The sequence below is a fragment of the Choloepus didactylus genome, chromosome 11, assembly GCF_015220235.1.
Source record: "Choloepus didactylus isolate mChoDid1 chromosome 11, mChoDid1.pri, whole genome shotgun sequence".
Lineage (NCBI taxonomy): Eukaryota > Metazoa > Chordata > Mammalia > Pilosa > Megalonychidae > Choloepus > Choloepus didactylus.
In genome coordinates this window covers 81,863,245-81,890,789 of record NC_051317.1, presented here as the reverse complement: position 1 = coordinate 81,890,789, position 27,545 = coordinate 81,863,245, and the positions used below count along the sequence as shown (strand labels likewise).

The following is a 27,545-nucleotide window of genomic DNA, read 5'->3' as shown; positions in this document are numbered from 1 at the left end:
AGCACAGTCATCCCTCAACAGAGGACCCGGGGTGCACAGCCTGGAAGAGGGGCCCACTTGCAAGTCTCAGGAGCCATACGCCAATACCAAAGACTTGTGGGTCAGTGGCAGAGACAAACTGTGGCAGGACTGAACTGAAGGATTAGACTATTGCAGTAGCTTTAAAACTCTAGGATCATCAGGGAGATTTGATTGTTAGGGCCACCCCCCCTCCCCGACTGCCCAGAAACACGCCCCACATACAGGGCAGGCAACACCAACTACACACGCAAGCTTGGGACACCAATTGGGCCCCACAAGACTCACTCCCCCACTCACCAAAAAGGCTAAGCAGGGGAGACCTGGCTTGTGGAGAACAGGTGGCTCGTGGACGCCACCTGCTGGTTAGTTAGAGAAAGTGTACTCCACGAAGCTGTAGATCTGATAAATTAGAGATAAGGACTTCAACTGGTCTACAAACCCTAAAAGAACCCTATCAAGGACAGCAAATGCCACGAGGCCAAAAACAACAGAAAATTATAAAGCATATGAAAAAACCAGACGATATGGATAACCCAAGCCCAAGCACCCAAATCAAAAGACCAGAAGAGACACACCTAGAGCAGCTACTCAAAGAACTAAAGATGAACAATGAGACCCTAGTACGGGATATGAAGGAAATCAAGAAGACCCTAGAAGAGCATAAAGAAGACATTGCAAGACTAAATAAAAAAATGGATGATCTTATGGAAATTAAAGAAACTGTTGACCAAATTAAAAAGATTCTGGACACTCATAGTACAAGACTAGAGGAAGTTGAACAACGAATCAGTGACCTGGAAGATGACAGAATGGAAAATGAAAGCATAAAAGAAAGAATGGGGAAAAAAATTGAAAAACTCGAAATGGACCTCAGGGATATGATAGATAATATGAAGCGTCCGAATATAAGACTCATTGGTGTCCCAGAAGGGGAAGAAAAGGGTAAAGGTCTAGGAAGAGTATTCAAAGAAATTGTTGGGGAAAACTTCCCAAATCTTCTAAACAACATAAATACACAAATCATAAATGCTCAGCGAACTCCAAATAGAATAAATCCAAAAAAACCCACTCCGAGACATATACTGATCACACTGTCAAACATAGAAGAGAAGGAGCAAGTTCTGAAAGCAGCAAGAGAAAAGCAATTCACCACATACAAAGGAAACAGCATAAGACTAAGTAGTGACTACTCAGCAGCCACCATGGAGGCGAGAAGGCAATGGCACGATATATTTAAAATTCTGAGAGAGAGGAATTTCCAGCCAAGAATACTTTATCCAGCAAAGCTCTCCTTCAAATTTGAGGGAGAGCTTAAATTTTTCACAGACAAAGAAATGCTGAGAGAATTTGCTAACAAGAGACCTGCCCTACTGGAGATACTAAAGGGAGCCCTACAGACAGAGAAACAAAGACAGGACAGAGAGACTTGGAGAAAGGTTCAGTACTAAAGAGATTCGGTATGGGTACAATAAAGGATATTAATAGAGAGAGGGAAAAATATGGCAAACATAACCCAAAGGATAAGATGGCCGATTCAAGAAATGTCTTCACGGTTTTAACGTTGAATGTAAATGGATTAAACTCCCCAATTAAAAGATATAGATTCGCAGAATGGATCAAAAAAAATGAACCATCAATATGTTGCATACAAGAGACTCATCTTAGACACAGGGACACAAAGAAATTGAAAGTGAAAGGATGGAAAAAAATATTTCATGCAAGCTACAGCCAAAAGAAAGCAGGTGTAGCAATATTAATCTCAGATAAAATAGACTTCAAATGCAGGGATGTTTTGAGAGACAAAGAAGGCCACTACATACTAATAAAAGGGGCAATTCAGCAAGAAGAAATAACAATCGTAAATGTCTATGCACCCAATCAAGGTGCCACAAAATACATGAGAGAAACATTGGCAAAACTAAAGGAAGCAATTGATGTTTCCACAATAATTGTGGGAGACTTCAACACATCACTCTCTCCTATAGATAGATCAACCAGACAGAAGACCAATAAGGAAACTGAAAACCTAAACAATCTGATAAATGAATTAGATTTAACAGACATCTACAGGACATTACATCCCAAATCACCAGGATACACATACTTTTCTAGTGCTCACGGAACTTTCTCCAGAATAGATCATATGCTGGGACATAAAACAAGCCTCAATAAATTTAAAAAGATTGAAATTATTCAAAGCACATTCTCTGACCACAATGGAATACAATTAGAAGTCAATAACCATCAGAGACTTAGAAAATTCACAAATACCTGGAGGTTAAACAACACACTCCTAAACAATCAGTGGGTTAAAGAAGAAATAGCAAGAGAAATCGCTAAATATATAGAGACGAATGAAAATGAGAACACAACATACCAAAACCTATGGGATGCAGCAAAAGCAGTGCTAAGGGGGAAATTTATAGCACTAAACGCATATATTAAAAAGGAAGAAAGAGCCAAAATCAAAGAACTAATGGATCAACTGAAGAAGCTAGAAAATGAACAGCAAACCAATCCTAAACCAAGTAGAAGAAAAGAAATAACAAGGATTAAAGCAGAAATAAATGACATAGAGAACAAAAAAACAATAGAAAGGATAAATATCACCAAAAGTTGGTTCTTTGAGAAGATCAACAAGATTGACAAGCCCCTAGCTAGACTGACAAAATCAAAAAGAGAGAAGACCCATATAAACAAAATAATGAATGAAAAAGGTGACATAACTGCAGATCCTGAAGAAATTAAAAAAATTATAAGAGGATATTATGAACAACTGTATGGCAACAAACTGGATAATGTAGAAGAAATGGACAATTTCCTGGAAACATATGAACAACCTAGACTGACCAGAGAAGAAATAGAAGACCTCAACCAACCCATCACAAGCAAAGAGATCCAATCAGTCATCAAAAATCTTCCCACAAATAAATGCCCAGGGCCAGATGGCTTCACAGGGGAATTCTACCAAACTTTCCAGAAAGAACTGACACCAATCTTACTCAAACTCTTTCAAAACATTGAAGAAAATGGAACACTACCTAACTCATTTTATGAAGCTAACATCAATCTAATACCAAAACCAGGCAAAGATGCTACAAAAAAGGAAAACTACCGGCCAATCTCCCTAATGAATATAGATGCAAAAATCCTCAACAAAATACTTGCAAATCGAATCCAAAGACACATTAAAAAAATCATACACCATGACCAAGTGGGGTTCATTCCAGGCATGCAAGGATGGTTCAACATCAGAAAAACAATCAATGTATTACAACACATTAAAAACTCGAAAGGGAAAAATCAATTGATCATCTCAATAGATGCTGAAAAAGCATTTGACAAAATCCAACATCCCTTTTTGATAAAAACACTTCAAAAGGTAGGAATTGAAGGAAACTTCCTCAACATGATAAAGAGCATATATGAAAAACCCACAGCCAGCATAGTACTCAATGGTGAGAGACTGAAAGCCTTCCCTCTAAGATCAGGAACAAGACAAGGATGCCCGCTGTCACCACTGTTATTCAACATTGTGCTGGAAGTGCTAGCCAGGGCAATCCGGCAAGACAAAGAAATAAAAGGCATCCAAATTGGAAAAGAAGAAGTAAAACTGTCATTGTTTGCAGATGATATGATCTTATATCTAGAAAACCCTGAGAAATCAACGATACACCTACTAGAGCTAATAAACAAATTTAGCAAAGTAGCGGGATACAAGATTAATGCACATAAGTCAGTAATGTTTCTATATACTAGAAATGAACAAACTGAAGAGACACTCAAGAAAAAGATACCATTTTCAATAGCAACTAAAAAAATCAAGTACCTAGGAATCAACTTAACCAAAGATGTAAAAGACCTATACAAAGAAAACTACATAACTCTACTAAAAGAAATAGAAGGGGACCTTAAAAGATGGAAAAATATTCCATGTTCATGGATAGGAAGGCTAAATGTCATTAAGATGTCAATTCTACCCAAACTCATCTACAGATTCAATGCAATCCCAATCAAAATTCCAACAACCTACTTTGCAGACTTGGAAAAGCTAGTTATCAAATTTATTTGGAAAGGGAAGATGCCTCGAATTGCTAAAGACACTCTAAAAAAGAAAAACGAAGTGGGAGGACTTACACTCCCTGACTTTGAAGCTTATTATAAAGCCACAGTTGCCAAGACAGCATGGTACTGGCACAAAGATAGACATATAGATCAATGGAATCGAATTGAGAATTCAGAGATAGACCCTCAGATCTATGGCCGACTGATCTTTGATAAGGCCCCCAAAGTCACCGAACTGAGCCATAATGGTCTTTTCAACAAATGGGGCTGGGAGAGTTGGATATCCATATCCAAAAGAATGAAAGAGGACCCCTACCTCACCCCCTACACAAAAATTAACTCAAAATGGACCAAAGATCTCAATATAAAAGAAAGTACCATAAAACTCCTAGAAGATAATGTAGGAAAACATCTTCAAGACCTTGTATTAGGAGGCCACTTCCTAGACTTTACACCCAAAGCACAAGCAACAAAAGAGAAAATAGATAAATGGGAACTCCTCGAGCTTAGAAGTTTCTGCACCTCAAAGGAATTTCTCAAAAAGGTAAAGAGGCAGCCAACTCAATGGGAAAAAATTTTTGGAAACCATGTATCTGACAAAAGACTGATATCTTGCATATACAAAGAAATCCTACAACTCAATGACAATAGTACAGACAGCCCAATTATAAAATGGGCAAAAGATATGAAAAGACAGTTCTCTGAAGAGGAAATACAAATGACCAAGAAACACATGAAAAAATGTTCAGCTTCACTAGCTATTAGAGAGATGCAAATTAAGACCACAATGAGATACCATCTAACACCGGTTAGAATGGCTGCCATTAAACAAACAGGAAACTACAAATGCTGGAGGGGATGTGGAGAAATTGGAACTCTTATTCATTGTTGGTGGGACTGTATAATGGTTCAGCCACTCTGGAAGTCAGTCTGGCAGTTCCTTAGAAAACTAGATATAGAGCTACCATTCGATCCAGCGATTGCACTCCTCGGTATATACCCGGAAGATCGGAAAGCAGTGACACGAACAGATATCTGCACGCCAATGTTCATAGCAGCATTATTCACAATTGCCAAGAGATGGAAACAACCCAAATGTCCTTCAACAGATGAGTGGATAAATAAAATGTGGTATATACACACGATGGAATACTACGCGGCAGTAAGAAGGAACGATCTGGTGAAACATATGACAACATGGATGAACCTTGAAGACATAATGCTGAGCGAAATAAGCCAGGCACAAAAAGAGAAATATTATATGCTACCACTAATGTGAACTTTGAAAAATGTAAAACAAATGGTTTATAATGTAGAATGTAGGGGAACTAGCAGTAGAGAGCAATTAAGGAAGGGGGAACAATACATCACGCAGGAAGCACATGCTTAGCTCATTCTGACGTCCCATCCATTATCGTGTATTGCCCTTAACTGTCTATTGTCTTTTTAGTTTCTTTTGGTTGTAACGGTAGGAACAAGTTCAACTGAAATGTTGCTATCTTAACCCTGTCAAGGCTTGCTCTTGGGGTAATCTTCCAGTGTGATTAATCATGTTGACGATGTTGCAGCACGTTCACAATCTTCGGTTAGTTGATCTTTTTCTTCACTCTGAACAGAAACCCCACACTTATTTTGCATTAACTCAGCATTGGTCTCTGCCTTCCACCCCCGGTAACCTGCACTCTTTTGTCTGTATGAGTTTGCATTTTCTTTTTAACGGTTTTTTTTTGATTACATGGTGCTTATATTTAATATCCTAAATCTGTGACAATCTTGTTTGTTTTGATACCAACTTAACTTAAATAGCACACATAAACTCCGATATTTCTGTAAAGCCCACCTTTATGTAGTTTCTTGTGACAAATTACATGTTTATACACTAGGTTTTATGTATTTGCCTCTTTGAGGATCCTGTGGAGAATGTAGGGGTATTCGCCTACCCGACCTCTATGGTTGCTAACATGACCACAGTATCATAGGGGACTGGTGGTTTGATGGGTTGAGCCCTCTACCATAAGTTTTACCCTTGGGAAGACGGTTGCTGCAAAGGAGAGGCTAGGCCTCCCTGTATTTGTGCCTAAGAGTCTTCCTTCTGCATTTCTTATAGGGCCAGTCTTTGTTGCTCAGATGTGGTACCCTGGCTTTGTTTATGTGGGCTAAGCCAACTTGAAAGGTGATTTAATCTTACTGCCCTCCCTTCATTCCGTAGGTTTGAGACACCTAGTTTTGCGAGATGTAGAATCTCCTGGTTGGCAATTTGGATTATGACTTTCAGGGAGGATTTTAGACCTGTCTTCGTGGGACTGAGACCTTCTTGCTTTACCATAAGGTTTCTGATGAAAGGAAATGAGCATAATCTTCATTGGCAGAGAGATTCCCTTGTATGTGAGCCGCTGGTTCTCTCTTGTGGCTCTCAGAATTCTCTTATGCACACTTTGGACATCCTTTGCATTTTGGTTGTAATGAATTGGGGTAGCTGGTGGTGGGTCTATTTGGGTCTATCAAACTGTTTGCGAGTTGTCATGAGCATCCTGGAAGACAGTTGTATAGTCATGTAGCTTGTGAGGGTTGACAATGGGATTGGGAAGTTTTCAGCCATTATTTATTTAAACATTTTCTCTGCCCCTTTGTCTCTTTTCTCCTTCTGGGACTCCCACATGTGTAGACTGCTATAGTAGGGGTGTGTACCAAACAGGCTCCTGAGGCTACTGTTCAGTTTTCTTCATTCTTTCTTCTTTCTGCTCTTCAGATTGGATGACTTTAATTGTTATATCTTCAAGTCTTCTGATTCTTTCTTGTGCCAGCTCCAATGTGCTGCTGAATCGGTGTCAGGGATTTTTGATTTCTGTTACTGTGTGGTCTTCAGCTCTGTTATGGTTCTGTTTTCAATCGAATTTCCAATTTGTTTTGTATGACTTTCTTTGTATGTGATCTATCATTTCCTTGATTTGCTTATAAAAAAAAAAAAAAAAAAAAAAAAAAAAAGTTTGTAATAGTGTCGAAATCTTGCTTTAGCTACTTTGAGCATACTTAGTAAAATACCATTTTTTGAAAGATCTTTGCCTGGAATGCCCCATGTCTAAACATTCGTTATTTATGGTTTCTGGGCTATCTCCTTTGCCAATGGGCCAAGAGTTGGTTCCTGTCTTCTGTTGTATGTTTTGCCTGGCCCGCATCTCTTTGTTGAAACCTGGGCGTTTTGATTTTTTCGGTGTTATAAGGTGAGAAGCCATCGGGAGAAGGGGCTCTTCTGAGGTGTCGTGGTTCTCCCGTTAAGCTTATACTTCATCAAGATGTTTTTTTTAGTTAGATAGATGTTTCATGTCTTGATAGGCCAGGAGCTATTACTCAAAGGAGAGGAGGAGGAAATGATACGAGACACCTTTCCCAGTCTTTGCAGATGTACCTATTCTGAAGAGTCGTCTCCTTCATGGCTTTTCCCTACCTTGAGATTGGATAATGGCTCCAGCCCAAAAGTATAGGCGACCTCCCTGATGCTTTCCGCACCTATCTTGTCTTGAGCACATGTGTGTGGCCTCTCAGGAATTCCCCTTGTTTGCAGGTTATGAATGTCATCCCTCTTCCTTATGATAACTTTCCTCACTGTCTGAGGCAGCACAACTTATGTGCTTTTTCAAATTCTTCTATAGGACATTCGAGTTCTTTGAGCCACTGTTTATATGTAGAGCAAGTTCGGGAATGGCAAGTCCTTCAGGCGACCTACATATCATATGGGGTCACATGATACATGCCTAGCAGCAATATGTGCATGAGGCCCAGTTTCTCTGGCTTCTCTTGAACTGGGTTTACTAGAGTACCCCATTTTCTATCACGGGCTGGTAATTTGCTCTAAACAGCTGAAGGGATGGGAGAGGGTCCTTCCATGGTACCACAAGATCCTTCTGCTTTTAAATAGCCTATATCCTACTGATTCACACAGTTGTATAGCTGTTACTGGGAGGAATCTTTTAATCTGTTTTCTGGAGCTCTGAGAATTATGTATTCTGCCCGTTCTTGTTGGTTTTTCAAAGCTTCTGTTTGAGGATGGTTTCGTGAAGCCTCGCACTCCATCGTTTTTATCAGGTTGGGTCTGAGTCCAACTTCTTAATCACCAATTTTTTCTGCTGTGTAAATGTGCAATTCCAAATCCAAATTCAAGGTGTCAGAGTGGACAGAATTTGGGTCTTTTTATTCAGGTGCATGATTTGTGTCAGGCATGCAAACTGGTCATTTGGAAAATACCGGTTCAGTAAGTGTATACATATGCCTTCCATATGCTGTCACATTTCATTATACAGTATTTTAAAAATCATCAGATCATCTCTATACATGCAGAAAAAGCATCTGATTACTGGGAAGCTGTCAAGCTCAAACAGTGGTGGAAACTTCTTGGTGTTCCAAAGGATTCTAACATTTGCTTGAAATCTCAAATTTTATCATTGGCCAAAAAAGGTAACTAAAACAAACAAACCTAAAACCTACTGGGATCTTCATTTGTTCTGAGTGCTAGTGTTAATTTATTCTCCTTTAAAATATGGCTGCCCAATACAAGTTGGCATAATCATTTAGCACTGTCCTAGAGGTCCCAGTTATTGTTTCAGGAGAAAAATAAGGGCATTAATGTTGGAAAGGGCTCCATGAAAAAGTGTCATTGTTTGCAGCTGATATGACTGTCCACATATGAACCCCAACAGAGTCTTCTCCAAATTGTCATAAGTATGATACTTCGGTGCGGTAGCCCCAGTTTAAAATGTCATAGGTTCCCACTGTTTTTACCTCACAGTGGATTATTCAGAAGTTTGCATGAGCATGTATCCTAGAGCTGTGATTCTCTGAAACCTATGGTAAGCTTTCGGTTACTGATCCACTTCCCAGGGATAATCTTAAGTGAAGCTCCCAGTACGTGTGACCTCAGACTCTGCCTTGTACCAATTCTTATTGTCACTCTTTCCTTGGGCTTGGTGACCCAGTTACTAGCATACTTTGGCTACCTGTCAAACCACAAAGGCTTTTTTATTTGTCCTAACCATTGAGATCTAAGGATGTGTCAGTACAGTGAGCAATGAGGTAGAGAGCATCGCTTGTTTTCTTTCTGGTCAGAGCCAGGAATTTTGTCCTTAACTTGGTTCCCGATCCCCATTTGTATCCTTCTCTCTGTCCAAATCGGGATCTATGGACTTATACTTGGAGAATTCTCCATGCTATTATACAGATGACTGGCCACATCTGGGCTTGTGTGTGTGTATTTATGCTGCCGTGTCAAATCGGTAGAAGCCTCCTTGGAGGCCTCTTTCGTTGGAATATTAACTCCTCAGCCTTCAGGCACCGGGAGTGGCTCTTTTCCTCCTCATTTCCCAGGAGCCTGCCCTGATTTCACTGTGCGCCCTGCTGGGGAGCTGCCTGGAGAAGTACTGCGCCTGCCTTTGGGATCAGGTGAACTGCTGAACCACGTTCACTTTGTCCTCTGGTTGAATGACTTCAGGATAGCCGAGTTCTTTGTTTCAGTTCCCGATCACCTTTAACGGTGCTTGGTTTTACCAGCTGACATCAACAAAGTACTTCCTGAATATTTTGCCATTCCCTTGGTCATCAGTGATTACATTTGGGTATGAGTGACTAGGCATTGAATTCCCTGGCGTTTTTATTACTCTGCCCTTTCATTTCTCTAGAAATATGACCGATGGTCCATATCAACAAGATTTTGCATTTAGCCCATACTTTATGTGCTTAATTTACCTATGACCTATCTTTTACCTGGGACTCTGGACATGGAAGTCTGATTTAGGCTTTATCTAACTATGTTCAATCCGTTTTCTTGTAGCATAATTTGAGCATGTTGGCTGTCTGACTTGTGATTGCCTTTTATGATTCTGGGTACCTTAACTCATACTTTTCTTGGTAGCCCAAATTTTTCCCCAAGTGAGTAGACAGCTCTGAAACTATAACACAAACTTATAGGATACTCCTACAGTTCATTTATTAAACTAGATGTGTGGTTCACAGATGTTCTCTTTTTCATTTATGGTTTTTCAAATGTAGGACATGGCTGCATAAACCATACTGGGCATGATTTTAACTGCTCAAGTAGGTTTACTGATTGATGAATCTAACTCCGTTTTGAGGAACTTCAATTGTACCCTTTTTCACAATATGTCACATTACAATAGATGATTTCTGCAAATAGTCATATTTGTTTTCAGTAGAATACTAATAATTCTTTTGTGCAAAGGGATTAAAGACACATAAAATATCTCTTGACCTGTATTGGAGTGAATAGATTATGGTCTTAGATAGATTGATGTTCTTTCAGTTCAGTATGTATTAAAGGAATAATGGTTGGCTTCTGTGAATAAAAATATGGTTGATGGTTCAGCTCTATGGCATTGTCCAATGATTCTGACTCTGAAGGGGGAGCTCAAGGAGTGGGCCTCAGAAGGCAGCGCATCCAACTTCAGGTGGTTTCTAAGTTGCATTAAAGATTCTGTCCTTGATAGTCATCAGCTTGAGTAGAAGTTTGCCTCTCCAACTGCCAATTTCTACAAGATGTTTCAATGGAGGGACGTTTCTCTTCTCTAAGATCAGCCCTTCATTTTTTCAGGTTCATCCTCTGACTTCAGTATAGAGAAATGAGTGGAGGAAGACAGTTCTCAAAAGCCAGAAGCTGGTTAGGCATGAGGCTCAATTCGAAGAACTGGGATGGGGCATTAGTGCCTGACCCTGGGTAGCAGCCAAGGGGGTGGAGACAAGTGGGTTCTTTGGTTGCTAAGGCTAGCTGAGTACGTAGTAGCAACAATTGGATGTTTTTCTGTTGATAGCTCCACTGGTTAGAACTACAGCGAATGGGTACAGTATGCAGACAGTAAGTGTAGCTCAATGCTATGGGAACTTCTACGCAAATGCACTCAAGAGTTATCAAGGATATGTAAGCAGGAGGACTGATAGGCTGGGGTGGCTAACAGGGCTTTCTGAGTTGATGGACAGTGTTTTCTGCTTTGTGCTGTCCAGAAGACTGTCCCTAGCCTCATATGGCCACCGAGGCACTTGTACTGTGGGTTGTGTGACTGAGGCCAAGTAAAATTTTAAGCTTTTACTGACTTTTAATTAATTTAAATTTAAGCTTAAATCGGGTCACGGGGTGATGTAGCTACTGTACTGGATCGTGTAGGGCTGATATATCCTTTTTCAGGATTGTTGTGTAGGAATTTCAAATGCCAAACAAGTGGTTACAAACTTGATAGGCTTATGTTGCACATTTTTGTTTAAAAAAAAAACAAAACATAACTTGATGGTACAGATCGGTTATGGGCCACTGTACCAAATGGGTCTATTTCTTCCTTTAGGAAGAATGAAGAGCTGACATTTCATGATGTTTTTGGCACTTTACAAATAGAGCCATGGCAAAGCACTGAGTATGCCTGCCTTTCCCAATCCGGGAATCAAAGTGTTCTTTCCCAAACCCTGAGTGTCTTTTCAATTTATTTCAAACTCCACGATTTGGATTTAATTCAACGCCTTAGAGCCCTGGATGTTATTCCTTGAATTTCAGATGGTTTCATCATTAGTTAGAGGGTTTTTAAAAACCCATCAAAAATCTATTGGAAATTTGGTTTTTTTTTTTTTTTTTTAACAGTTGGAATGAATCACAGTTATTAAACTTTAGTATAAGTATTTACTATATGTTGGCATTAGCGGGCAGTGTTGCCTTAAGCGCTAACCCCCTACAAAACACTGTTTAGTTCTTTGAGTCCAGTTAGGGTTGCCCAATGCTCTTAGTTTTCGCCATCAAGTTTTACATGTGATAAAAGTGCTGTTAAAACAAAGAAGACTAAGCGACTTCCCATTAGACCGATGTGTTTACAACCTTGATGAGTCTCCAGGCCTCTTGACTCTTAGCTACTACACAACACTGGGCCTCTCCTGTTCCTCCTCTCCAGACCTTTTATGTTTCCTAGCTGGCATACAGGTGGCCTTCAGTTTTTCCCTGATCATTCGTTCTTCTGGACTATCGTCCATCTTGTGCAGCCTCTTAATGGAGAGTTTCTTTATTCAAATCCATCTGTCATAAGACTAAAGTGGAGGAAAAGAATTACAAAGACTATGAAAGGGCTAACTTCCTATATATGCAAAGTAATGCTTCCAAGAATCAATAAGAACAGTATAGCTCCTATTTCATACTCTGCAGGGTGAAAGGACATATAACTAAAGAGCATGGAACTGTCAATAAATATGATAATATGCACAATGATGTTAAAAAGCTAAGATATGCAAATTATCATTATGAATCATATCTTTCTATTGCTTTTGACTCAGCAATTCCACTATCTGAATATTTTCTTACTGAAGTATATGCGACAAACTGGTTGAGAAGAGTATCTTATTAGCTGTTGTCCCTGAAGCTGAGTATTTCACAAGAATTTATTAAGTCAATATGGATGCCTAAGAATCTGGAGGATCTGGTTCATTATGAGTCATCCATGTGCTGAAATAATACGCTGTCATTAATAAGCTATGTGAACCCTACCTTCATTTTCAATATGACTAGCAACATATTTTCTAAGAGCCTAAATGACTAAATTGTATATCTTGTACTCATATCATGGTCCTTTTTGTTGATTTATACATATATATATATTTTCTCACACACACACACACACACACATAAATACAATGTTCATGTATGCTCGATTCTAAAAGAGTCTTTTAAGATAGTTAGCCACAGTTGCTGTTTGAGATAAAGTGACCATTATATAATTATTAAGTTTACTCCAATGAAGTTTACTTTTTACAAATTCTGAATCTACGGAAATATCAGTAAGAACCTTGTTCTAACTGAGTCAGGACACAATGGAGGTACTCACGGAAATAGCGGAGAAACTGGTAACCTTGATTTTACTAAAATGTCAAAATCAATTTCTCCAGGTTAATTTTCCAGCTAATCAGAACTATTTTAGGAGCATTTATCTTTATGTGAACTGGCCACATCATTTAACTTAAAATCTAAATATTCATTCTAAATGATTTGGTTAACTAGTTTCCCTGCAGCATTCAAGTACCTGTAGAAATTGAAGGGAAATCAGTAACAGATGTTACGTGTATGTGTGTCTGAGACTGTTTTGAAGAGACTTTCCCCTTACCCCCTCCCCACCCACCCACTCCCCAAAAAAGGAAATGGAAAAAGCAGCATAATCTTTTGTATGGCTGGAAAGGGGCAAATGGGCATTAAGATCATATTAAAATATTGCTGCCACTAGGTATACAAAATTGTCACAGAGACGGAAGCTATCACTGTCACCAAAGGTAAAGGCAATATAAAAAGAAAAAAAAAGATTGATTTACTTTGAAGTGTTTGTTTTCCCTGCTCTGATTATATTCTAAAATATAAATGTTAGGGGATGAGTGCACAGGAGGAGGAGGAAGGGTGAAAGGGAGAGGAGGAAAAAAGAGGGGAGGGAGGGAGGAAAGGAAGAGAGGGTGAAGGAAGGGGAAAGCGCGGAGAGGAAAGGAAAGAAAAAGGGAGGAGGGTTGGGGGCAGAAGGATAGGGAAAGTGGGTTGTGTGTAGAATCTGGGAGTAGAGAGAGGGGGAGGGGGTAGAGAGAGAGAAATGTTTTCTCAAAAACTCATCCTGCTCAGTCAAAATTTATTCTTGGAATCTCAGAGTTACAGGCAACAGAATTTATGGGCTGACTGCATACCAAAAATTCACTTACAGGTCTCTCTCAAAAGCAAACATTTTCTTCCTCTAGAAACAATGTTGCAAGGTATGGTTGGGTTCCCAGACTAGTTGTCAAAAAGTAAGTCACACTGAGGAGCTACAGTGTTTTTACACCAGAAGCTCCTGCGGTTCCTAACAATGGTGCTTCTTCCCTCTGGTCCTAGATGTGTATCCCCCACCCCAAGGCTGTGTTAAGTAAAATAAATTGACTGCCAGCACTGGGCATTGCCCGGAGACCCTTTTCTCAGAAGGGCTTGTCCAGAAGACTAAAACAACTGACTGAAAGGGTTTTCTGAGAAGACAGAACATATCCTACAGGGCTGCTGATAAGCAACACCTGGTGATAAAACTAGTTTCAGTCTAGTACAGATTAGCTTATCAGAATGAATAACATCCCATACTAACCAATGTATATCTGCTCCCCACTTTGAAACACCTTAACGTCAGCCAATCGGAAAATTTCCTCACTTGCTTCTGCCCCCACCCTAGATGAGCTTCTCCTTTCCAATGACTTGGGGGGAGCTCCCTTCTACTTTCTGAATGGGATGCTGCTGATTCTTGAATCGTTTAATAAAGCTATGAAATCCTAAGATGCATGAAAAGCTTTTCTTTTATCAGCTGCCTCTCCCAGATTTGCTTCTTTTTTGTGTTCTGTATTTTCAGTGTTTCTTTCCCTGGCAACCACTCAAACAAGCAGAAGACGCCCCTTGTCTAAATAAATAATCCTGGATGATTTGGCTTCATGAAGTCTGCATGATTTGCCTCTTTCCTTTCCTGTGTTTGAAAATACTATAATCTTTTAAACCATTTTATTATAAATAATATGGGGATAAGCATACAAGTACCTGAACTTTTGCACACATGCAAGATTATCTCTTTTGAATAAATTCCCAGAAGTGGAATTGCCTGGTCAAACTTCCATTCATAACTCTCCAGAGGTCAAGCTGCCAATTTACCAAGTCTGAACTAGCAAAGACTTTGAATCTTACATACATCCAACATAAGCTTCACAGCCCAGTCAGGATCACTTCCCCCATTAAAATCCCCCAAACTAAAATCCAAAACATCTAACACGGCCAGGAGGCTTGGCATCAGCTGGTCCTGCCTCCACATATGTCATTCTGACTCCCCATCCCATCCTCCAGTTTCTTTCATGGCCTCAAAAACTTAACATCTTTCCTGCTCAGGGACTTTGAATAGGCTGTTTCCTCCTCTGCTTACTTTTTCCGTGGTCAATTTCTACCAATTCTTCTTGTGTTAGTTTAAATCTCAAATTCTCAGACCTTCCCATTCTCAATTAGGAACTTCCAGTTCGGTTCTCTCACAGCACTCGTCCTTTTCCTTCCAAGTGTTCACTGCAATTTGTAAACTCATTTTTATTTGTTGTGTGACTATTCAAGACCTATCACTCCTCCCTCATAAACTGTAAAGCTCTACCAGGGAAGGGACCACATGTTTTATGCACTATATACCTAACATCTAACAATGTCTGGGTCATAAGAGTTATGTAATAAATACAGTACATCGATGAATGATCAGCTATTAACATTTCTGGCAGCCCTAAGGGTCTTTCTCTTTTTAAAATTTAACGACTATTCGTATTATTTAATCTTTTAATAATCTTGTATTTAATGATGACTACATTTGCAATTTAGATGTTATTTAATAGATCAAGGTTTAGGTTTCTAAATTAATCTGCAACTATAAACCAAAGTGTTCTTACCCATGTTTCCATAATACATTATGATATAGAAACAAAATTTTCCTATATACTTCTGTTGTTCTGTCATAATCCTAATATAGTCTTCAGAGACCAGACATATCTAGGATGTTTAATTTTTTCCAAATATGTGTTGTGGCAATGGTTTGTTATTTTATGCAGTTAATATCACAACTATCACAGAAAACATGTTTTATTTTTTGTCTTTACCAAAGCTAATCTAAACAGAGATCTGCAAAGTCAGTGGGAGATGACCTACCTCTAATCCATGTTGGTTAAACATGAGTGTTTGGGGGGAGTTATTCTTGTCATAACTGTTACCTAGAAAACAACTTTTATTTTAAATTAAAATAATAGCTTTCTGAGCTATTATTTTTGTCATATTTCTGAGTATTGGGAAACTACTTTGAAGACTTAAAAAAATAAACAAATAAAATTTTAGCCAGATAAACAAGAAACAATGTTACAGATGAGGCTTTATCTTCCTTTCCTGTTTATTTAGAAAATATGAGATTCCTTGCTGTTTTAGTTTCTAAACATTTCCTCAGAATGAGTATGACTGACCTAACATTTCAAGGAGCCTTCCTCCCCTGAGGTTAGGTTTCTAGTCCTAATCTCTTTCTAGATCTACAAAATTTACCTACTAAAAAACAGGATGCCTCAACGGACCCTCCCTTTATTTGACCCACTGTGGTGCCAGACACTGGTGACTGTGCTGTCCCTCTGGGAGTTCTCCATTCCCTTGGTGTCTACAAGATCACTTTCTCCTAGTTCTGCTTCTAATTCTCTGACTAACCTTACCACTACAGCAAAGTAGATTCCCTTCCTGAAGCCTCTTAAATGCTGATCACCACCCTCTTCTTATGGCACTAGAACATTCCCATCCTGAGCACACCAAGGTATTTCACATCTCTCTGGCTTTGCAGATGATTCCTTTTTCCTGCTAGGAATACCCTTTGCCATCTCATATGCCTTTAGTAAAGAACTTCCTACCACCATTTTATGGCAGTTAGCCACTGTCCCTGGTATGCTAAATATGAATTATAATAAAGCATAAAATAGTGTATTTGTTAAAGCATCCATCTCTTTCATCATACGGAGAGCTCTTCTGGGGCAGGTTAGTAAATTTTATTCATTTTTCTATCATCAGTGCCAGGTTACAAAAGGCGCCTAACATGCTGCCCTCTTCTGGGAAGCTGGGGGAGCCTCTCCAGCTACAGCCACCTCCCCTTCTGAGGGTGGTGTCTGATGCTTAGGGTGCCATGCTTCAGACATTTGAACCCATCCATCAGTTCAGAGTTGGCTGGCCCAGGAATGAGCCATGGGCCAAAGACCCTCTGCAAGGGATGGTACTGTTCATACTAATCAAACCTCTCTCTGGGAGTCTGAATCCAAGATACACAAATAGGGTCACTGTAGGAAGAATGGTACTGAAGTAGAAAAACAGAGAAAGTGGAACTGACAGGTCAAGAAAATGCCAAACTGCAACTGCAGTTAAAACCTGCCAGGAGGGAAAGATAATTCAGACAGGTCAAATACACAGCAGAATCTGGGGGTGGGATGTGGGGTAGGGGAGGCAGCCAAGCAAAGACAATCAAGAATATGCAGCAACTATTAACACTGATAAGGATTTTAAAGAAAACTAAGGGAAATAAAAGAAATTGTGTTAGTAATCAAGTTAGATTGGTAAGGAAATTAAAACCCTAGAAGACTAACAATTTGAAATCAGAAAAAAAATTATTTTAAACAAAGCAGTCAAGAAGAAAACGCAGAGCATGTGAGGGCAGACAGCTCTGCAAGTTAACACCCTTCACATGCGGGCATAAAAGAAAACAAACCAGACTAAAGTGAAACCAACATGTTGTCAGTTGTATAATGACTCAATCCTCAAGTTCAAAGAAATTCACTGACATGTTACAAATTATTAACTAAAATTTGTTGGTAATATTTATGTAGATAAGTGGAAACTGGAAAAATGGTTAACACTGGACAGAAATCAGTTTTGTGATTTTTTTAAGATTCATCCTCTCACAAAATGTATGAAAACTTTAGTGATGAAAACAATCAATGCTGTTCTGCTACCAATGACAGATAAAACAATTGAGCTGATAGGTTACTGGCTGTCACTGGAACGTTTACTACTTAAACTATTTTTCAAAAATACTTTTCTCACTCATCAAAGTAATCACCTTTGTGATACTATCCCTATAAATGCTACTACATTTTGATCCATCCTCCCAGGGCAGGGAAGGATTCACATTATTTTTTCCCTCACACCCAGGATTCCAGAAAATCCATCAGGTTTAATGCAAACTATTTTCTGAGAGCCACGTTTACTGATCAGATTCTATTTCCCATTTGTTCCTTTCTGACAAAAACTCATGAAAAGCTTATAATACTCGTAATCCAAGAGGCTTATATTATTTTGATATTTGGTGCTAAAAATTCCACTGTTTATTCCTTCCTTTGTTGTGTCCTTGATACTTGAAAAAGAACCTTCAGAAACCTTTGAAAATAAATGGGACGTTGTGAGCATCCTCTTGCTTAAATGTTGATGCAGATCAGTAACCAAGGAAAAGGAAGTGTTTTTTTTTTTTTTTTTTTTTTTAAAGTATTTGGCTAAAAGCATGTTTCCTTTAAAGAATTCCCCTTTTGTGCTAATGAAAACTAGAGGAATGTTGAAAAGACAACTGATGTGTAAACCTCTCATATGTTTTGCTTTGGAAACTTCTCCAAATGGGTGTGTGACTACATTGAAACAATTATCTTTGAAGAATTGTGGTGGCTCAGTCTGTGTATTCTAGGAGATCAAACGAACAAGGCTAGACTTGGGGAAATGGTCTGTCACTGCAGGTATATATTCCCCTCTCAAAAACTTAAGAAAAGCCATTTAAATATGCAACATTTTAAGTGACAACCTTCTATATTAATAAAAACCCTTGGATTGTTTTTAATGTTTTGAGATTAACTGAGAAAAGGGTACAACACTGAATTAGAACACAAAACCTTAGTGCAGCCCTTACTAGGAGAATGATTTCTTTCCAACATTGCTGAACAGCTGTCCTACTCCTATAATACTTCCTTCTAGCTAGTAGAAAGGAATGTTAACTGGGAGGCTGAGAATGAGGAAGAATGGTTTCCTGACAAATGTAACTTTTCTTCTCTATGCCTCTAATGCTAGAAAACCACTCTGCTCAATGAATGTTGGTATGCCTATCACGCATTGAGCACCGAGCAGGCAACACAGATATAACGTGGAGTAAAGAAACAAAAGATAAATAAGACAGGGTCTCTAGTCCTCCAGGCACTTAGTCTAGCAAAACAGAGAATATAATGCCACCATGCTTAACAGAAGTATTTAATGTACCATGAATAGCTGCAAGGGTGGAGTAACCTCCATTCTTAATTTTATCTCGGGGAATCATGGAAACAGCCACAAAGGAGGTGATATTTAAAAAGTTTTAAAGGAAAGAAGAGGACTGGCAGGTATGGAGTCAATGAAGGCTGAATGGAAATAGTCCAGACAAAGAAACAGCTTTGGTGAAAATATACTGTATAAAATACAAAACATCTTATAGTTCTGCAGTTCAGGAAACAACATGCTTTGTTTATTTATTGCAGGACTTCTCAGAACCTCCAACAAAGAACTCTACGTGTATAGTGATTCCCCCAGAAAAAAATGCAGCATTCTCCATGCTTATTTGGCATGGAAGTCCTTTTTAGCAGAACACCTTTGATAGAGTAGAGGCCCATGGACACATTGTGAGTAATCTGTACTGGATCATCTCTATAGTCTCTTCTGGATCCAATAAGTCAATAATACATCTAAGAAGAAAAACCCAGAGAAGAAACCATCACCAGCTGTCTTTTTAAGAGATTTCCCAATATATCACAAATTTTAGCACGGTTTAGTGCAATTAAGGGACCAAGCTCAGGATTCAAAATATGGGGAAAAAGGTTATTTGACAGAAAGATGGATAAATCTCCTGGCATGGACCCATCCTAAAAGAAGTTGATGTCAGATACTCAATCTTGGCCCAATCCCACTATTAGCAGAGGCCAGAGTTTTATCACTAAGATATGTCCCTGGCCCAGGATTCTCACTCTCTGCCAAGGTCTTAGGTCTGGGGAAAAGACAAGCCATGAGCAAAAAACACCGCACAAACCTTTTACTAAAAATCCCTATATGGCCAGGGTTATGGAAAGTCCCAGAATATGAAAAAAGGGGACATAGGGCAAAGTCCCCACTTCACTGCAAAAGACCCCTGAGCTCTGGCACAGTGGGAACACCTGTGCATCTTCCGCCCAATGGCAGGGGTATGGGCAGCACACAGCAGGGAATCCAGTCAGAGCAGGTGCAGCATCAGCACCCAGCAAAGGCTGAAGGAGGCATTGGCAACGCCCAGGAAGGCAATGCTGCTAGGGAAAGTTACAGGGCAACTGACCAGATTTATTCACCAGCACATGCAAGACCCAGAAAGGGGAGTTTAGGAAGTACTTGGGGAGAGGGGAGACATAGTTGGGGCACTAATGGGGCAACAGCCACCCAAAACAGTAAAATCTGAGTAGCTTCCATCTAAGTAGCCCCATTTTAATAGCCAGCGTCACATGAGGAAACATGGATTTAATACAACAAAACCAAAAGGACTTCTCAGGCAACAGAGATTACACAACCTGAAGGACATGTTCTTAGAATAGGGATGATAAAGTGAGAAGTCATACCACACGCATAGTCAAGAAGTATGGACCAGTGGTCAGGGCCATGAACTCTGGGGCTAGAACACTTGGTTCAAATCCAAGGTTTGGCACTTGCTAGCGATATGGTCCCAAGTTATTTCACCTCTCCGTGTCTCAATTTCCTCACTGTAGAACAGGATAGCAGAACCTACCATATAGAATGGCTACCAGGATTAAATGAGTTAATATAGACACAAAGTGCTTAGGAAAAGTTAACTTCCCTAATTTCCTCCCATTGATTTATTCTTCTGTAAAATGGAGATATAATAATAATAGCTAATATTTATGATGTGCTTACTCTTTACCATGGACTGTTCTAAGCCCTTTGCATACAGTTCTCACCTCATAGTTTTGAAATGAAATGAACATGGATAGAGCAGTTATAATAGGGCCATGTTCATAGTATGCACACAATAAATCTGGCTATTACAGCTACCATTTCTCCAGCACCTCCTCTGTACTGGTTTCCAAAACACTACAAGGTAGTTCTCATCATCCCCATTAAGTGGATGAGAAAGGGTGCAGAAAGATTAAGTGCTGTACCTTGATTAAGAATCCAGAGCAGGTGGGAATTCTGGGTTTCAAAATGAGGTCTCTCTGGCTTCAAAGCCCTGTTTTCCTCCTCCTTCACTATGTTGCTTCCTAATTTCTTTTAAAAAGTATGTTCTTGAAATACAGATCAAAGTAGTAAAATGACACTATTTCTTCTAGTTTCAGGAAATAACAAAGTTAACTAGAGACATCTATACTGAAGTCTGCTGTACAAGGCTACTATGTGGCCTGTTACCTCTGGGGAGTGGGAAAGGAGGGGAGAGTCCAGGAGGAGGACAAAGGAGGCTCAAGAACCTCATCTGCAACATCAGATCAGACGACTTGCAAGACATTTTAAAGCTGTCCACTGTGAATATTATGATTTATTATTACCACCACTACACAAATGCTAGATTTCTGCCAGGGAGATATAGCATCAAAAAATACAATGCTCAGTAAGACCTACAGATGCTCTTTAATTGCTAAATACGGAGAGGACCTTCCAACATTTTATTTACATAAAATATTCTTTGTTAATCCTATAATCCAGTGGCTCTCAATATTTTCAAATGTGAAAATCCTTTAACGTTTACTGCCATTATCTGTAATGTACATATCCACATAGTACATATGTGGATCTGCAGACCCCTCATGTGGGGTGGAAAATACTGCTACAAACTTAGATTCAGTACCTATGATATTTACTAACACAAAAGCAATCCAAACTTAATTACTAAAAATATGTACAAGGAACTCTTATCAAAGCTCTCTCAGATCAACCATCATGATGAATATCTGAGGGAGTAGAGACCATAAAATATGGATTTTAAGGTTGTTTTACACTAAATACATGAACTCCTGTAGTCTTTATTTTTTTTCTTAAGGATTGATCACAAGTTTCTCTTCCTTAAAGACAGAGCCATTTTGCATATTTAAGTGCCATGAGTCAAAAAGATGTGAAGTAGCAGTCTGAAATGTGAAATGAAACTGGGTGGCTCCCTGGCCCCCACATGTCTTGGTTCCAGTTGGTGATGATGTCCCAGAATTCTAACTCCCACAGTCCAGTGCTCTCTGCAGCCATATGGCCTACTTTCTAATAATCCTGTATAAGTGTCAGAAATTATGGTTTGCTTTAATGGAGAAACACTGAGATACAATGTTAACATTTAATGAATCATACTAGTCTCCAGTGCTTAATCTAAAAATACACATACTGCTAAAAATACTGCTTTTGATTGTAGTACACTAAGGCAAGGTGTTAACAGGGTGATATATGGGAAATTTATATCTTATGCATGATTTTTCTGTAAACCTATAACTCTAATAAAAAAAGTAAAACCATAAAAGAATTGCTTTCGTATTATTAAAACCTATGTTTTTCAAGAATACTTGCATTCAGCCAATTAATATTGATTATCTGAGTAGCTTAGACTTTACTACACTTTATATTTTAACTGAAAAAAAGTGACTAATCTTTGGTTAATTGTTATATCAGGTGTTTAAGGCACAACCTTGACATGGTTTGATTTAGAAAAAATAAACACTTTATATGGAATGAATGCTAAAACCTTGTGTGTGTATATATATCCCCCCCACCCCACCCCCCACTTCAGGATCTTGATGCAAAATTTCATCCCTCAGTGAGTTGTACAGTTAATGTGTTTACATTGTTAGGTAAAAGTCAATCTAGTATATAGTCTACCCCCTTAAAAAAAAATCTTTCTACTGGCTTAGGCCAATAAACAAATAGAAAAAGCTGGAGACAATTGTAACCTAGGGATAAACTAAGCCCAAACACCAAAAATGTGCCAATATAATACAGATAAGGGTTATGTAAAATTCTCAAATAAAATCCTCTCATTCTGATACTGTGGGTTTGCAGACATTCATGGTCCCACTCTTTCACTGATAATTTATTATCATTAAGAACTACAAAAAAGTACCAAAGATCTCTGAATTAGCAACTTCACCTCAGGAATCCCCCCAAATAACTTATGGCCAAGGTGTGATCAAACTAGCTCTACACTAATTATCCCCAGGAGACTGAGGTCTCCCCAGTAGAACTTTACCAATGTAATATGTTCCTCATCCTCTTCATTTTTTCCTTGGAATAGTTCAATTCTTCCAGGCCATTTGCTCACCGATTCCCACCTCACCGAACTATAACCAGCTTAAAACAAAACAAACAAAAGTCCTTTGTGCCAGTGAGTACATTAAGAGGATGGGAAGTTTTTAGAACTTTGAAAATGCTGAATCATGCTTATGTTTATACCTGGTTTTGGAGGCACAAATTCTAAGAGTTCAGCCACCCTAGTCAATCCTCTGGAAGATGGGACCAGGAGTCAATCGAAGCGCAACTTCTTTGTTTATTATCTGGCATGTGATGGTTAGGTTCATGTGTCAACTTGGCCAGGTGATGGTGCCCACTGTACGGTCAAGCAAGCACTGGCCTAACCGTTACTGCAAGGACATTTCATGGCTGGTTAATAAACCAGAAGGCTGGAGTATTAAGTCATCAGTCAACTGATCGCATCTGTGGCTGATTACATTTACGATTAATTTAAGGGGGTATCTTCAGCAATGAGAGAATCTAATCAGTTGGATTTAACCCAATAGGTTGAAGACTTTTAAGGGAGAAGAGAGAATTTTTACTTCTTCAGCCAGCCAGCCTTTCCTGGGGAGTTCATCAAAGACCTTCATCGGAGTTGCCACCTCGTGGTCTGCCCTATATGGAATTTGGACTCTTGCACCCCCACCGCTGCGTCAGTCACTTTTATAAGATCTCATATCTACAGATATCTCCTGTAGGTTCTATTTCCCTAGAGAACCCTGACTAATACATGGCATAAACTACCTACTGGAGTTAACGGTGGCACACAGTTGGAAAAACTAAGAATCCAAAGTGAAACAGAACATGCTAGGAATCTAACAGGAGGGAAGAAAAAAAAATCTTCATTCAGTAGGTGGCACTCTTCCCTTAAAAATGTAACCTAGGTGACTATTAATATAAAAGATGTCATCCGCCCACTGACTTGAAAGAGAAGGCACATTAACTACAACATCCTGTCTCAAATACATTCAGAATCATTATTTTCTGTCTACCTAAACAATTCCTTCCTCATTTCAATGGAATTCTGGAGTTCATTAAAACTATGCCAATTTCTTTTACTATATCAAAAGCTATAACTAAGTAGAATCAAATAAATATATTTATTTTAAACTAGCATGTTTAACTAATGACAGCCTGGTATATATGTTTCAAAAGACATTCATCATAATTACTTTCTAATTTTAATGACTTCAGACATAAAAGAAAAATCTGAATGGAAATGGGATGAAGGATTGTACTTGTAATACAGAAACTGCATTACTGTAGTATTCCTGTTTTAAAACATAACACCAACCCTGTCTTTTTCATAAACATACATGTGAATATTCTTTTTACCTAGAATACCCTGGGTTCAATTCATTATCATTCTGGCTGATACTGGACCAAAGTTATCAACCTCAAAACTTTAAAGCTAAAAGTGAAACAAAGGTAATAACATGTGGCATACAGAAGCAAAAACACAGCCCCAGTTTGTCTAGTTTCTCTTAGGCACATTCCTTGGTCCCAATACCTTATAGCTCCCACTTTATCAGTCAGCTCTAGGGTCATTCCTTTCTTTGTAGAAACTGTTCGCACCCCTCCACTGGCCACAGTCCTTCTAACTCAGCCTGGGGGAGTCTTCCTCCATCTTCACTCAGCACAAAGCTCTCCATTATAACAGCTTCTCATAAATCTGTCTCTGTTGACTGTGAGATCCTTAAGGGCAGAAATGGGTCTCAACTTTATGCCCCTAGCCCTAGCAGAAAGCTTGGCAGACAGGAGGCACTTAATAAATATGTGCTGTTAAATGAACAGATTGATCTTTCCTCTGGTTGTATTTTACTTGAGGGTAAGGCCTATCTATGTCTTACTCATCTCTGTATCTCCCCTCTCCCTGCCCACGCTCCACCACTGCTGACCCTCAAATCCACAGTACTTGCATGTAGCAAGCTGTGAGGAAGGAATGCCTTTCCCATATGAGCCTCCACACCAAAAGGATCTCTACGATGTAAATAAGATTCACCAGGGCCTTTGTGTAAGCCAAGTATCCACCAAGGGTTACTTAGGAAAGAGAGAATACCAGTCTTGGGAACACTAAAAGACGATCCTTAAAAAAAGCCAAGGCAATGAGCCAAGCCTCATTCACATTTCATGAAAAAAACTTTTCCCATTACTCTGGAACATTTCCATGTCAGTAATTTTGTTAATGCCTGTTGATTTTCCTGTGGCTAGTAGGAAGAAAAAGCCTTGGGGAAAAAACCCTAAAAGGTTTTGTGCCTGGTAGGGGAGAGGCAGAAGTCAAGTGTCTGAATCCCATTAGGAAGCAACCTGAGCCGAAGAACTAGCTGATGAGTCAATGAATGGAATGGGTATATCCAGGGAAGAGGCAGTGCTAGAATCCCCAATCCAAGTTCCTCAAACCTGAATTCTCCTAGTTTGGGGGGCTAGGGAGAATGCAGCTGGTGGGGCACATCTGAAATGACAGCACAAGCATGCAAAATAGAGCTTCTATTCTAGTGTCAATTTTATTCCAAGATTTAGGAGAGGGATATACAATGATAGTTTTAGATTAAAAATACAAATATGACTTAAATATAAAATTCAAATGAACAAAGGTAAAACATGAACTTGAAACTTGCATCAATTTTGTTCACTGTCCCAGGAAAGCACTGCCAGGACTGTGGACTGCACAAGACTTCCGGATCCTTTTCCTCTTCAGTCCTTCAATGTAAGTTTGTTCAATGGATGGCCAAACTTTTCAGTAATAGGCTACATACAGCAGCTGTTCTCAAGTTTTCCATCATAGTCTGATATTCACACACACAAGATGACAAGTCAACTTCAAAAACTTGTTTGGGGGAAATAATTTATCAGTGCCACAATTAGTCATATGTAGGTAACAGGTCATCCCCTACCTGAGGCAAAGTTAAGAGAAACTGCCCAACTGCCAGAGTATTAGCCATACCTCTATTGCTTTTCACCCAAGAAATCCTATCAGTTTGCAAAAGAACATGTAGTATTTAAAGTGGTACTTTAAAATGTTGTAAATTAGTTTTTGAAAACTGTATTTTAAAACTTTGATACTTTATTATTATTAGAAATAAAACTTTTGGTGTGCTGCACATCTATGGCCCTACACCAAAATCAGACTGGCTACCATTAGGTACACATGTGGATCAAGTTAAATGCAGTGTCAATATTTCTGGAGGTAATTAAAAGAGACAATTAGGAACAAGATTGAGAAATCCAACAGACGCCCATGGGGCCTAGCCAGAAACTCATCCTCTGAACAATCTGGGGCAGGAAAAGTCACTTCAAAGGAAGTGTTCATGTAATTCTTACAGCAACTGCACAAAACATGGTTTAAAATGTGCAAGTAGAAACTGTGAAATGGGTTCAGGGCACAACCACAGCCATGTTTTTGTTAGAATGTTCTCTCCATGAGAGGAGAGATTTTTGTTGGTTTTACTCACTGCTGTTTTCCAGTGCCCAGAATAGTGTCTGGCATACACTCAATTCTTAATAAATGTGTTGAACAAGTGGTTTTGTTACACCATTAGCTGCACCAATTTAAATAAAGAAAAACTTTTATTCTTCATAACTATGGTGAGCTTTCAATCGCAAACTGCCTTTCTATGTACCATCCAATCAACTGGCCTCCAAGACTTCTTGAGAAATGCAGTTTTAGAAACACATGCTCCCTACCTTAACAACATAATAAAGCCTCCTCCTCTTTTTGCTCTATCTCTGCACATAAGCATTCTCCCCTCTTGTCTTGAAACAAAAGCCAATCATACAAAACCCAAAACACTTGTTTGCTTTTGCAAACCCTCTGGCTCCTACCTCGCCCCCATCTTCCTCTTCTGCCACCTCCTCGCCTCGTTCCTCCCTTAACCAAGCCCAGGGGCTCCCATTCCCACCACTCCACTAACTGCTCTCACAACAGTCACACACCCTTCTGCATTCCTCACCCAGAGGCAACTGTCATTGCTGCCCATTTTCTCCTCTTCCTGGGCACCTCCTGTGCTGCAGCGCCTCCGCTCCTCTGCTGACCCTCTCTGCTCTCTTCTGGGAAATATTAGCACTTCTCAGGGAGAAATCTGGGCTAGAACCCTTCCATTGTCCTTTTATATAATGTGGATATGAGCCTGGGATGACCCACCAGGGAATTAAAATTGCCAACAGGAACTATCCGGTCATTCCTCAATCCTCGGCATTTGTGCAAAAATTCAGAGCAACTCAGGGATCAAATAAGCAAAGTTAGAGAGAAATACTTGTGACAACCCATGGAACTTAAATCCTAAAGGCAGAATTATTATTAATGTAACACGATATAGCATTAAATATATCTTACTTTACATAAGTTATTTTTTAAAAAGCAGTATATAAATAAAATACAAAGTAAAAATATTTTCAAGACTTGATCCTAACATCATCCTTTTTGTGTGTGTGGGGGGGAGCAATTTCACATTTTTATTAAAAAGCCTTTCTTAAAACAACTGTCTTTCTTTCTGTCTTCTTATTCCCTATATCATTTGCATGCTGAAAGAAGTACAATCAAGAGCCCGGTATTCATCAAGCTGTTCTTATATCCAGTGTATACAGGGTGCTGTCAATTCCAGGTGGAATCTAGAACTCCTCTCAATTTTCTTTAAGAGTTTCTTATGAA

The 27,545-nt window shown here is 39.2% G+C and overlaps 1 protein-coding gene across 1 annotated transcript in view; it reads right to left on the bottom strand.

Moving 5' to 3' along the window:
* MAP3K1 (mitogen-activated protein kinase kinase kinase 1) overlaps nt 1–27,545 on the bottom strand; it is an 81,893-nt gene that overhangs the window by 29,674 nt on the left and 24,674 nt on the right.